Below are 11,830 nucleotides of genomic sequence, written 5' to 3'. Positions count from 1 at the left end.
GGAGGAGCGTGGTACTCCAGCAGGGCTTCGCCAAGCACCGCAAGAGACGAGGAGGAGAGAGGGGTAGGGCTGCACCAACAGGAGATTGAATCCATGTGTTGCAGCCCTCCTAACCTCAAGTATATATAGGGGAAGGGGAGGGGCTGCGCCCCCATCTAGGGTTCCCTCCCTAGGGGGGCGGCAGCCCCCAATACCCATCTAGGGTGCGGCCAAGGGGGGAGAGAGGGGGGCGCACCTAGGGTGGGCCTTAAGGCCCATCTGGACCTAGGGTTTGCCCCCTCCCACTCTCCCTGTGCCTTGGGCCTTGGTGGGGGGCGCACCAGCCCACCTGGGGCTGGTCCCCTCCCACACTTGGCCCACGCAACCTTCTGGGGCTGGTGGCCCCACTTGGTGGACCCCCGAGACCCTCCCGGTGGTCCCGGTACGTTACCGATAAAACCCAAAACTTTTCCGGTGACCAAAACAGGACTTCCCATATATAAATCTTTACCTCCAGACCATTTCGAAACTCCTCGCAACGTCCGGGATCTCATCCGGGACTCCGAACAACATTCGGTAACCACGTATATCTATTCCTTATAACCCTAGCGTCATCGAACCTTAAGTGTGTAGACCCTACGGGTTCGGGAACCATGCAGACATGACCGAGACGTTCTCCGGTCAATAACCAATAGCGGGATCTGGATACCCATGTTGGTTCCCACATGTTCCACGATGATCTCATCAGATGAACCACGATGTCGAGGATTCGATCAATCCCGTATTCAATTCCCTTTGTCTAGCGGTATTGTACTTGCCCGAGATTCGATCGTCGATATCCCGATACCTTGTTCAATCTCGTTACCGGCAAGTCTCTTTTACTCGTTCCGTAACACATCATCCCGTGATCAACTCCTTGATCACATTGTGCACATTATGATGATGTCCTACCGAGTGGGCCCAGAGATACCTCTCCATCACACAGAGTGACAAATCCCAGTCTCGATTCGTGCCAACCCAACAGACACTTTCGGAGATACCTGTAGTGTACCTTTATAGCCACCCAGTTACGTTGTGACGTTTGGCACACCCAAAGTATTCCTACGGTATCCGGGAGTTGCACAATCTCATGGTCTAAGGAAATGATACTTGACATTAGAAAAGCTTTAGCATACGAACTACACGATCTTTGTGCTAGGCTTAGGATTGGGTCTTATCCATCACATCATTCTCCCAATGATGTGATGCCGTTATCAACGACATCCAATGTCCATGGTCAGGAAACCGTAACCATCTATTGATCAACGAGCTAGTCAACTAGAGGCTTACTAGGGACATGGTGTTGTCTATGTATCCACACATGTATCTGAGTTTCCTATCAATACAATTCTAGCATGGATAATAAACGATTATCATGAACAAGGAAATATAATAATAACTAATTTATTATTGCCACTAGGGCATATTTCCAACAGACTCTTCCCTAAATATTCCTGTAGAATCAATTCAAGCAGCGCAAAACTGAAAACTGCCACAACCCCTTAACTAAGAGTTGATAAAAACATGTCCCTAAAATTGGAATTATTTGAATTAGCTAGGTTTATTCTTCTTCATATATAGAAAAAGATGATTATTGTTCGTCTACTAGTTACTTCAAATTTAGAACTGAATAAACACTTGTCATCTTCAGTAAACACTTGTAAATCTAGAGTGGTTTTAAACTTAGAATGCACCAAGTACTAATATCCTTTGCCAGGCTACACACCATCTACTTGGAGTAGACAGCAAGATTCACAAAGACATGCACGCTTCAATAGACTTGTGAATGCTAGCAAAGTGATAAGTAAAACTTGGATGTTCGCAGAAATATAGCACCAGAGGACATTAAGTGAACTGGCCTGTATGCTAAAGGCAAGGAAATGCCACCTTCTTTTCTTCTTCGAGCTGTTGATGAACTGGCCTGTATGCTGCAGCTACACATAGGTTCTGCAGAAAATGCACCAAAAGAGTTACACACAGGTGAAGTAAGTGGAAAGCAACATTTAATCTCCACTTCTTTTCTTTTGGTAGTGAAATTCAATCTGAATTTTGTAAGCACAGAAAATGCACCAATACTGAACATTTATTCCCACCTCCACCACCATCTTGTCTGTTTCGACAATGTGTGTATGGAGTATTTTTTATGGCAGTATAATTGTGCATCATGTAAACATTATGGGAATGATTAAGGGTTCAACAATCAGATTATAATTATGACCAGAACATAGGAACAAATATCATGGTTAGTTTTATGTAAAAAAATCAGAAATGGAGTTACTCACTTGAAGTTACTATAGTTACTCACTTGAACTTACTGTAGTAGTGGCCAAAATTCAGAAAAGTTACTAAACAGCAGAAGTAGTGGCCAAAATTCAAAGTACTAAAAATATTTTACACTAAATATACAGTGTTATCCATGTTCTGTATCCAGGACATTTGAATTATTCAGAGAAGGATAATGCAAACTGAAAAGTGTTACGCAAACTGAAAACTGATCCATGTTCTGTATCCAGGACACTAATTTTTGACATTTGAAGCTACATTTCAATTGTTATGCCTCTGTCAATTATTGAATTATTCATAATATTTAAATTATTCAGAGATCCATGTTCTATATCCAGGATAATGCAAACTGAAAAGTGTTAAAAATACCATGTGTTTTTGGGGTCAAAATCTACATGTAAAACTGAAAAGTGAAAATAAAAATGGAGAATGTTGTGTCTCCCACTCACGCGCTCAAAAAAACTACGACACATTTTTATCTGTTTGCATAGGTCCCACCTATCAGGAAGGATGGGCACGTACACGAACAGGCATGACTCATCAGTCTACCCGCATAGCCTTTTCGTTTAGTCTACCTAGCCATCTAATCAACTGCCTGCACGCCACTTCTCCCATTTACTTATCCATCGGGAACCGATTCTCCTCGGCTTCTTCACCTCCCCTTTGTCTTCATTTGCATCCAAACCCCACTGCATTCACATTGTTTTAACCTCTTTAAATAATCATCTACTACTTTAGTTATACCAGCCATCTAATCCTAATTCTCCAAATCATAGCCCTCCGTTCCAACGGTTCCAAATGGCGGAAGAGATCGAGATGCAGGCTTTTAGCGTCCAACATGTCCTCGTCAAAGGCTCGATGCGCATAGTTGCCACCGTCACCGTCCACCCAAGGGTTGTTCGGCAGTGAATCAACAATGTATCCAACTCCCTCAAAAAGGTAGAGACGAGGGTCATCGATCTCGATGTAGAGTACACGGAGCGTGCCCCTGGGAAGATCCAGTGCGCCGCCGTCCTTCAGCTGTGCCATGAAGATGATGTTTTGGTGTACCACATCATACACTCGCCCTCCATACCACGTGAGCTTCATGATTTCTTGTCTCGGGAGGATGTATACTTCTGTGGGGCAGCCATCGAAGGGGACAAACAGAAGCTGGAGCCATACAACCTTGATTTGAAAAGCATCGCTGACCTACAAACCAGAATCAAAATTCATGTAGAAGATTGTGATAAACAGACACCATCCCTATTCGACGTAGCAAATTTTGTGCTACAAATCTTCAGAAGGGTGACGAGACAGTGGCATTAAGGTCGTCTGGATGGGAGAATTATCCCTTGACGTACGAGCGGATAAAATATGTTGCCCTCGATGCCCGTGTGAGTTTCGAGATAGCTGCAAGGTCCAAATAGCTTGTTGCGAAGCCGACTCCCACAGAGAAGAAGAAAAATAAGAATAAGAAGAAGAAGAAGGAGAAGGAGAAGAAGAAGGAGAAGAAGAAGAAGAAGAAGAAGAAGAAGTAGAAGCAGAAGAAGAAGGAGAAGAAGAAGAAGAAGAAGAAGAAGAAGAAGAAGAAGAAGAAGAAGAACAAGAAGAAGAACAAGAAGAAGAAGAAGAATAAGAAGAAAAGGCTGCACCAGCAGGAGGGCATTATGGATGGATGAACTATTTCCTCTCTTGTAAAAAAATTATTCCCTCTCTGTGTATATTGATATAGATGGACTATTTCGATGGTGTGCATGTCTTTGGAACAGAGTAGTAGCATGGGTCTGCTTGACTATAAGGAACTATTTATCCGCATATATATAGCTTTCTCTGCTACTCCTTCCAGTGATCGGTATGCAGTGCATGTGTCCGTAGACATGACAGCTTGTGTGCACGACATGTGGGCCACCTAAAATGCGACGAGCATCAAGTTTCTACCACATCCACCCGCGATTCCCACGATGCCGCTCGAACCCATGAAACCACACGTCCCCCGACCTGCGGCTCACCCCTCTTGGCCCCACTGTCCCTCTGCCTACAGGAGCATTACATGTGGACCAGTCACCTATCGGGTCCACATGTTATTGACTCAAAGGTAGGTGTAGTAAGGCGCTGAAGCTCAGTCCCGACGGCCCTGAGAGGGAAATGTAACTCCTACGACAGGGCTTGTGGTGCTCCCGCAGCACGAACTCGTGCCAAACTCGAGATTTGTTTCTTTACTCTACATGCACGCAACGATTTAATGGACATTGTAATCTCAACATGTGATGGGGAGCTCTAAATTTGAATTTGAAACTTATAAAATGAAAAGATTAAAAACAAATAAACTGGGAGAGAGGGAGTATACCGTAGGATGTGTCCCATACAAAATAAGTCCCCTGGTTTGTCACCACGAAGATGCGGTTAGAAAGGAGCACAGCGTCTTCCTACTTGTACGGCAACAAATCGGCCGCAGACAGCATGGTCCACCTTTGACCGCCATGTGCAAGGTTCGTGCTATCTTATTCAATCTCACCATGGTTCCATCATACCAATTCATGCGGTGGCCCATTGCATGGCTGATCCCAATGTTGGACAAAGGTTCTACGGGAACGGTGTCACCGTTGTAAATGTTGTGCAAATTGATGTTGGTACCCTCTTGTACATATGCAAGCCAATCTCCACTCGCACCGAGCCTAACCTGTGAAACAGTGGGCAGGGGGAGAATTAGGAAATGGACATGAAAGTAGTCTTTAGAATGTATTTACTACGTGATCAAACTCATCTTACCTGCTCATCGAAGGAAATCTGAGTGCCCCTCAACGTCGGCATCTCAAGGGGCGTCAACTTGCAACTACGGCCACGCCGCGCTGGAGAGACCCCCAAGGAAACATCCTCGTGCATTCACAGAACATCAAGATGCATTTTATGAGTAGTTTATCTTGTGAGAGAAAAGGATGAATGAGGGAAGGCCTCTAGAGATAGAGATGGACACTACTACTACCAATGTGCTGGCCCGTGCGTTGCAATGGATCCAAAGTAGTAGAATAATACTTGTTCACATGCTTGAAATATAAACACTCTAGTTTTGATATACATGTGTCAGCAGACATGACAGCTTGTCCATGGAAGTTGAACCACGGCGACCATCACGTTTCTTGTTTATACCACTGCCACACCCACACGCGATTCCCACGACGCCGCTCCAACCCATGGCATGACGTCCCCCGACGTGGACATGGATCCTCTGACGTGGCTATCACTGCCTTGCCCTGCCTTTCCTTCGCTGACAGGTGGGACCCACGCTTATGGGTCCCACATGTCTGTGACAGAATGGTAGGATTGTTCGCGTCAGGGGATCCTCATCCCCCCGACGTGCCCCTCATCCCTCTCGGCCTCACCGCTCCTCTGCCTTTGTGTGCATGACATGCGGGCTAGCTAAACTGCGCCGACCATCAACTTTCTACCACAGACACACCCGATTGGGCGTGGTTTGCCTGCTCCGCTGCTGTGCTCCGATCCGTTCTCCCGCACCATCAAATTTTCATCCAGCGGCTGTGACACATTTCGTCCTGGGCATCAATCCTCAGCTGGAGTACTTATGTACTCCCTCCGGTCCTTTTTACTCTGCACATTGGATTTGTCAAAAGTGAAACTTTGCTAAGTTTGACCAAATTTATATTAGAAACTATTAGCATCTATAATATCTAATAAATATAATATGAAAATATATTCCAAGATGAATCTAATGATATTGGTGTTGTTATGTGAATGTCTATAATTTTTTATATAAACTTGGTCAAAGTTGGATGAGATTGACTTCGGACAAACCTAATATGCAGAGTGGACCGGAGGGAGTACTGCAGGTAGTACCCGCCGGTGTGGCCATCTACGCCTCGTAACGCCCCGACGCCCAGCTGTGGCACCCTCGCCATGGCCACGCCACCACCGGTCGGTTCATCTCGAACAAGTGAGTCGCGAACCACGCCACCACCATGAGAATGACATGTGGGCCAGCCGCATTTAAGGTCCGCATGTCATTGACTCATAGGCCGGGCACTAAGCCACTGAAGTTCGGTCCCGTGGGCCCCGAGAGGGAAATGTAACTCGTGCGGCAGGCCTTGTGGTGCTCCCGCAGTATGAGCTCGTGCCAAAACTGGAATTTGTTTCTTACTACTACCAACTAGTACTAGTAAGGTACACGTGCATTGCACGCATGAGATTCTGATGGTTTGTGCATTATGCTTCTACATGTGGAGCTTTCTGGATTCTAACATGTGGCAAAATCTGGTGGAATGTAAGGTTAGGCAAGTTTGATTAACTTAGGTGAGTGTTTGGTTCAAGCCACACTAAGGCCCCACATGACATACACACAAAAAATGTGGCAAGATTCCCTTAGGCTTGCCAACTTGTTTCTCTCGTTTTGAAGAACTAATAACTTTGCCTAAGCTTAGTTGTGGCAAAGTTAGTCATGAATTAAGTTCAACCATGGAGTCTTCTAGATTATACATGTGGCAGAATCTGGTGGATGATATCCAACGGCCAGTAGTGCTCGGATTTGCCATTTTGTACCGTCGGATTGGCTTCATCCAACAACCAACTTTAAAAGTTTTTCACACACTATATAGGGGGTATAGATATAGATGTTCTAGTCCGTTGCAATGGATCCAAAGTATATATATATCTATTTAGTGGAGTGCACTCTAAACACATTATCTATTTATTTTTCTCTAACCTCTCGTAGCCATGCAACCAAGCCACATAAGCTTCATGGGTGCCCCACACATCATATTATTCATACTACGTTGATTGAAAAAATGATAAATCACCCAAAACAAGATCTTCCCGTTTTTTGTTCCTACGATGTTGTGTCGTGCACGTACCTACTAGTTGTATAGTGGTAGTACTAGTAATATAGTATTAGGAGTACAAACTTGGTAGTAGTAGGAGTAGTACTAGTACAGAATGCTCCTACTCTATCAATGAGCCCCGTCTGACACCAAATTTCTTGGCTTCCGTGCTACAGCTAGATCTTCCCCTCGTTTCTGTTTTCCAACCCGGCCGCGGGCAGGGTGTCGGTTTGCTCAACGGCGGGTCCCACATGAAAGTGAAAATGCTAGGCAACACGCCTTCCCTAAGCTATGTGTCGTGCCGGACGGGTCGTGTTGTACTCCCAATTCCTGGGCGTGTGGGGGTGCGACGCGAACGCGACAGGCCTTTTCCTTTTACCAGCAATGTGCATGTGCCTTGCGACGGATCCAAAGTAGTAGAATAGTAGTATTTGTTCTCAAACTTGAAAGAAATCACTATTGTTTTGATATACTCCTAATATATTACTCCCTCCATACCTAAATATTTGTCTTTTTGAGATTTCAAATGGACTATCACATACGGATTATATAGACATATTCTAGTGTTTCTAGCAAGATGCCCGCGCATTGCACGAAGTTGATGGAAAAGGTAAGCACAACTTATAAATTGACGGATGGAGTACTAGTTACAGTGATGCATATAATTAAGCAAAGGGATCGCACATGTCGGTATTGACTGGAACGAGAATGCAACAGCACAATAAGAATTAAGGCCACGATGATGCGATCGCAGTGGTGGTTACAGGAGGCAAGAAGAAAGATGGATCCACGAACGTACGACCTCCTCCTCCTCAACTTAGTGTGCCGGGCCACCGATCGGCGGCTAAGGAGCGGCGGCTTTTGTGGCGAGGTCGAGGTGCTTCTCAGCAGAGGCATCCAAGGCTTCCAGCCGGTTGAGGAAGGCCAACGTCGTAGCGTCCTCACTGGCCTTGTAGATACCTATGTACACGATTTCCTCGTACATGTGGATGTGTAGGTCAATGAATTCTTGCAGGGCGAGGCGCCTCGCGGCGAGCGCGACCTCCAGGTGGACATTCTCCGTGGCGTCGGTGGGCAGTCGCAGGGCCACCAGTGATTGAAAGAGGTTCCGGCCATGGAGGCCGATTAGGGTGGCAAGTAATGAGGAGCCTGGGCGCGCGGGCTGGAGGAGTATGGCGATGTCGTCTGCGAGCTTCTTGAGGACGGTGAACTTGTTGCTGGTGGCAACGACCATCTGGTCCAACTGAGAGTCGTAGTTGGCGTCGAAGGCGGCCATCCACCAGCCGGTCTCCAACACCGTCTGGAGACGATCCTCGGCGCCATGCCGCAGGCCGGCATCGTGGACCATCTGGCGCAGCCACTGGCCGCTCATGAGCATCGCCACCATGGGTCTGGAGTGAGCTCTTTTGCGCTTAGTGTAGGTGCTTAGGCAAATGCTTAGGTGCGTACGATGTGGTAGATGCATTGGAATGGAGGGGCGCCTTTATATGAGGGCAATGAGGGCAAACTGCGTTGCATTCACATCATGCAGCCTCTTTTTTCGGACCTCCTCCCATTACTTCCCTCATGCATTAATTGAAGGAGGATGCATTGGTCGTTCAACATATCGGGAACCGCTACTCCCTCCCTCGTCTGCATTAAAGCCGTATCGGGAACTGCGCCGCCTGCTGTCAAATCGAATACTCCCTCCGTCTAGGTGAGTATTAATTCATCTTATGAAAACCAAATAGTAAACACATAGGCGTGGTGCATTAACTCTCACGTTGTTTCTTATTTTTTGACATAAATAGAGGAATCAACCAAGAAGAGATGTGGGGCTTGTATGCTTTTAATGACTTGAGACTATCAAACATGACATGCAGTGGTTAGTTCGTTGCACAAGAACAAATACAACCCAAGTCAGCACACACGCATCTTGTATAGCATCACATCCAATGGCTATAAAAGATGAATGAGACCAAATTATATCTCATCTAGATGAGTTCTAGCAAAACTGTATTAATAATACTTAGTACTCTTGCGCCATGTATCATATATTAGTATCATGTAGTACTTTATTTATTTATGAGGTATCCAGATGGCACTGCACCGCCAAGAAAAGAGGGTAACATCAAAATTATGGACTACTTTTATGAGTATGTTGGTAAGGTCCGGTCATAGTCACTTGTTGAAATCTCTAAAAAGACAAATACTCCCTCCGTCCGGAAATACTTGTCATCAAAATGGATAAAAGGGAATGTATCTAGACGTATTTTAGTTTTAGATACATCTCTTTTTATCCATTTTGATGACAAGTATTTTCAGACGGAGGGAGTAGAAAACAGAGTTGGTGATGATGGTGTGCGTGCCATCCTGCAATATAGGCCGTTGGATTTATATCTAACGGATAGGAAAGAAACTATGGCAATTTTGCAAAAATATACCCACACGTCGCTCCACGTTCACAAATAAGGCCTCCCCTCGTTCAACCTTTTCTCTCACAAGATAAACTACTCATACAAATGCATCTTGAGGTGTCCATAGAATCAAAGAGAGGGATGATGTGTGTGTGTGCGCGCGCGCGATCGATAAAGAGTGCCATCAAATTTGTGCGTGCCCACGTCAAAGATATAGAGTGGCTGGCCTACTGGAGCATGAGATGGGACATGTGCAGTTTGTCTCTGCGGCATGGATACCTACCTGCAGCGCTCGACTATCGGTATGTGGTGGGGGAAGAGGGAGGCCCAGTTAACTATAGAGGTACAATGGCTAGTATATGTGTGGAGGAGGAGAGAGGCCTACCTCATGTATTAAGGAGATCAATCTGCCTCATGTATTAAGGGAGATCGATCGGCATCCATGCATATGTGCAGGAGAGGAATAAGGTTGGGAGAGAGACAGAGCTAGAGTGTTGGAGGGGGTGGTAGTGGAGTTGCTTCTAACAAATGGTGGGATAGGCTTGCTAGAAAAACGGAGGACACGCCCGCAATATCAATAAGAGAGGAGATGGCTGCTTGTTGTCTGTGCATGTGCGTGTGAGAGACGGGTCAGGAGGCATGCACGAATGATGAGGGGGGAACGATGTGGCTGTTGTAAGCAGACGTAACTACATAGGAAGATCAATCGCCCTTTGTTAGAGAAAGGAGAGACATAACTTGTGAGGTACGTCGATCGATGGGGGGTAGTTAAAGTCGATCTAGGTATATGTTGGGAGATCGATCGGTATACATGCATGTGTGTGTTAGAAGCAAATGAGGCACGAGGAGAAGGATAGAGAGAGAGAGGAATGCATGTAGGAGGTGGTACGAGAGGCATACTATATCGAGGGGGAGGAGTGTGCGAGTACGAGAACGATGAAAAGAGCGGTGGGAGTGAGGCATGGATGGTGACAAGAGAAGAGGGGAAGCTTGTGTTTGTGCTAGGCACACCTGGCCAGAGAGGCATATCGATCGATGTGTGCTGTAAAGAAGGAGCTGGGGGGCCTACACACACTGTGGGTGAACGACCTAAAGTGAAAAGACGAATTTGCGCGATGGATCTAGAGAATGCTGAGGGAGGGTGAGAGGGATGCGGGTGTGTGCATGCACAAGAGAAAGTTAGCGCTAGCTACAAAGATAATAGGGTTGTGTGGGTGAAAAAGACGAATAGAGATCATATATACTTCATTATAAAAAGCAAATTCGGATATTTGAAGAATTTATCATAGTGTTTCAAACCGACGCATGTGTGAATATATATAACGGTGATACACATGGTGTGGTTATGAACATGTTATACTACATTTAATATATTTTATCTCTACTCTTATAAAAAACGGAGTTGTTGATGATGGTGTGCCTGCCATCCTGCATTATAGGCCGTCCAATTTATATCTGGCGGATAGCAAGGAAACTATGATGGTTGAAGTTGGCAACAATCATGATTGTAGATTCTTATTGAAATAGAGAAACAAATTCAAATTTAGTTCGAATTGCAGCGGTAGTATAGACATTTGGAATGCACTAAAATGTTGGTATGAGTAGGTTACATGCATTATACAACAAGCGAAAAAATTTAATCGGACATAACATGGATTCATACTCCCTCCTTCCATCTATATAGGGCGTAATGAGATTTTTAAGACCGCCTTTGACTATTGACAAGATTAATAGTACATGACATGCACAATGTGAAAATTATATCATTGAAAGAACATTTCACAGACGAATTTAATGGTGTGCTTTGTGTAAGTTGCATGTCATATATCATTGCTCTAATATTTGGTCAAAGTTAGCATCGAAAAACGCATTAGACCCTATATAGATGGAAGGAGGGAGTAGCTTTGAATAGCATTTGTATAGTAAAACGGGGCAAGACTCTCTTTGTGTGGTGTGAATAGTTTTATTTTTTTCGTTTTCTTTTTGGTTGAGGGAAGTGTGAATTGATTTGGTACGTACAAATACAATATTACTACACATTAGGCTTGCGCCTAAAATTCAACCCGTGTCTTGTTATATCCCGAAAATTCAGCTATCGTGCTCCCAAAACTGGCGCCTTCACAACCCACGCCTTGCTATCCCGAAATTACAACGCGCGCAAAAACTCCCTCCAGCTGCCAAATCCCGACACGCGAAATCCCCCTTCTAACCCTGAGCCGAAAGGGCCGCTAGTTCAAATCGGTGGGGGGTACTTTTGTAACACACCCTACATTTTGGACAAGCGCGTCCCTAAGTCATGCTTCACCCCTCCCATCGCCCCCT

This window comes from Triticum urartu, chromosome 5, assembly GCF_003073215.2.
Source record: "Triticum urartu cultivar G1812 chromosome 5, Tu2.1, whole genome shotgun sequence".
Lineage (NCBI taxonomy): Eukaryota > Viridiplantae > Streptophyta > Magnoliopsida > Poales > Poaceae > Triticum > Triticum urartu.
The sequence above is the reverse complement of the archived record's forward strand: the minus strand, read 5'-3'. Positions refer to the sequence as shown.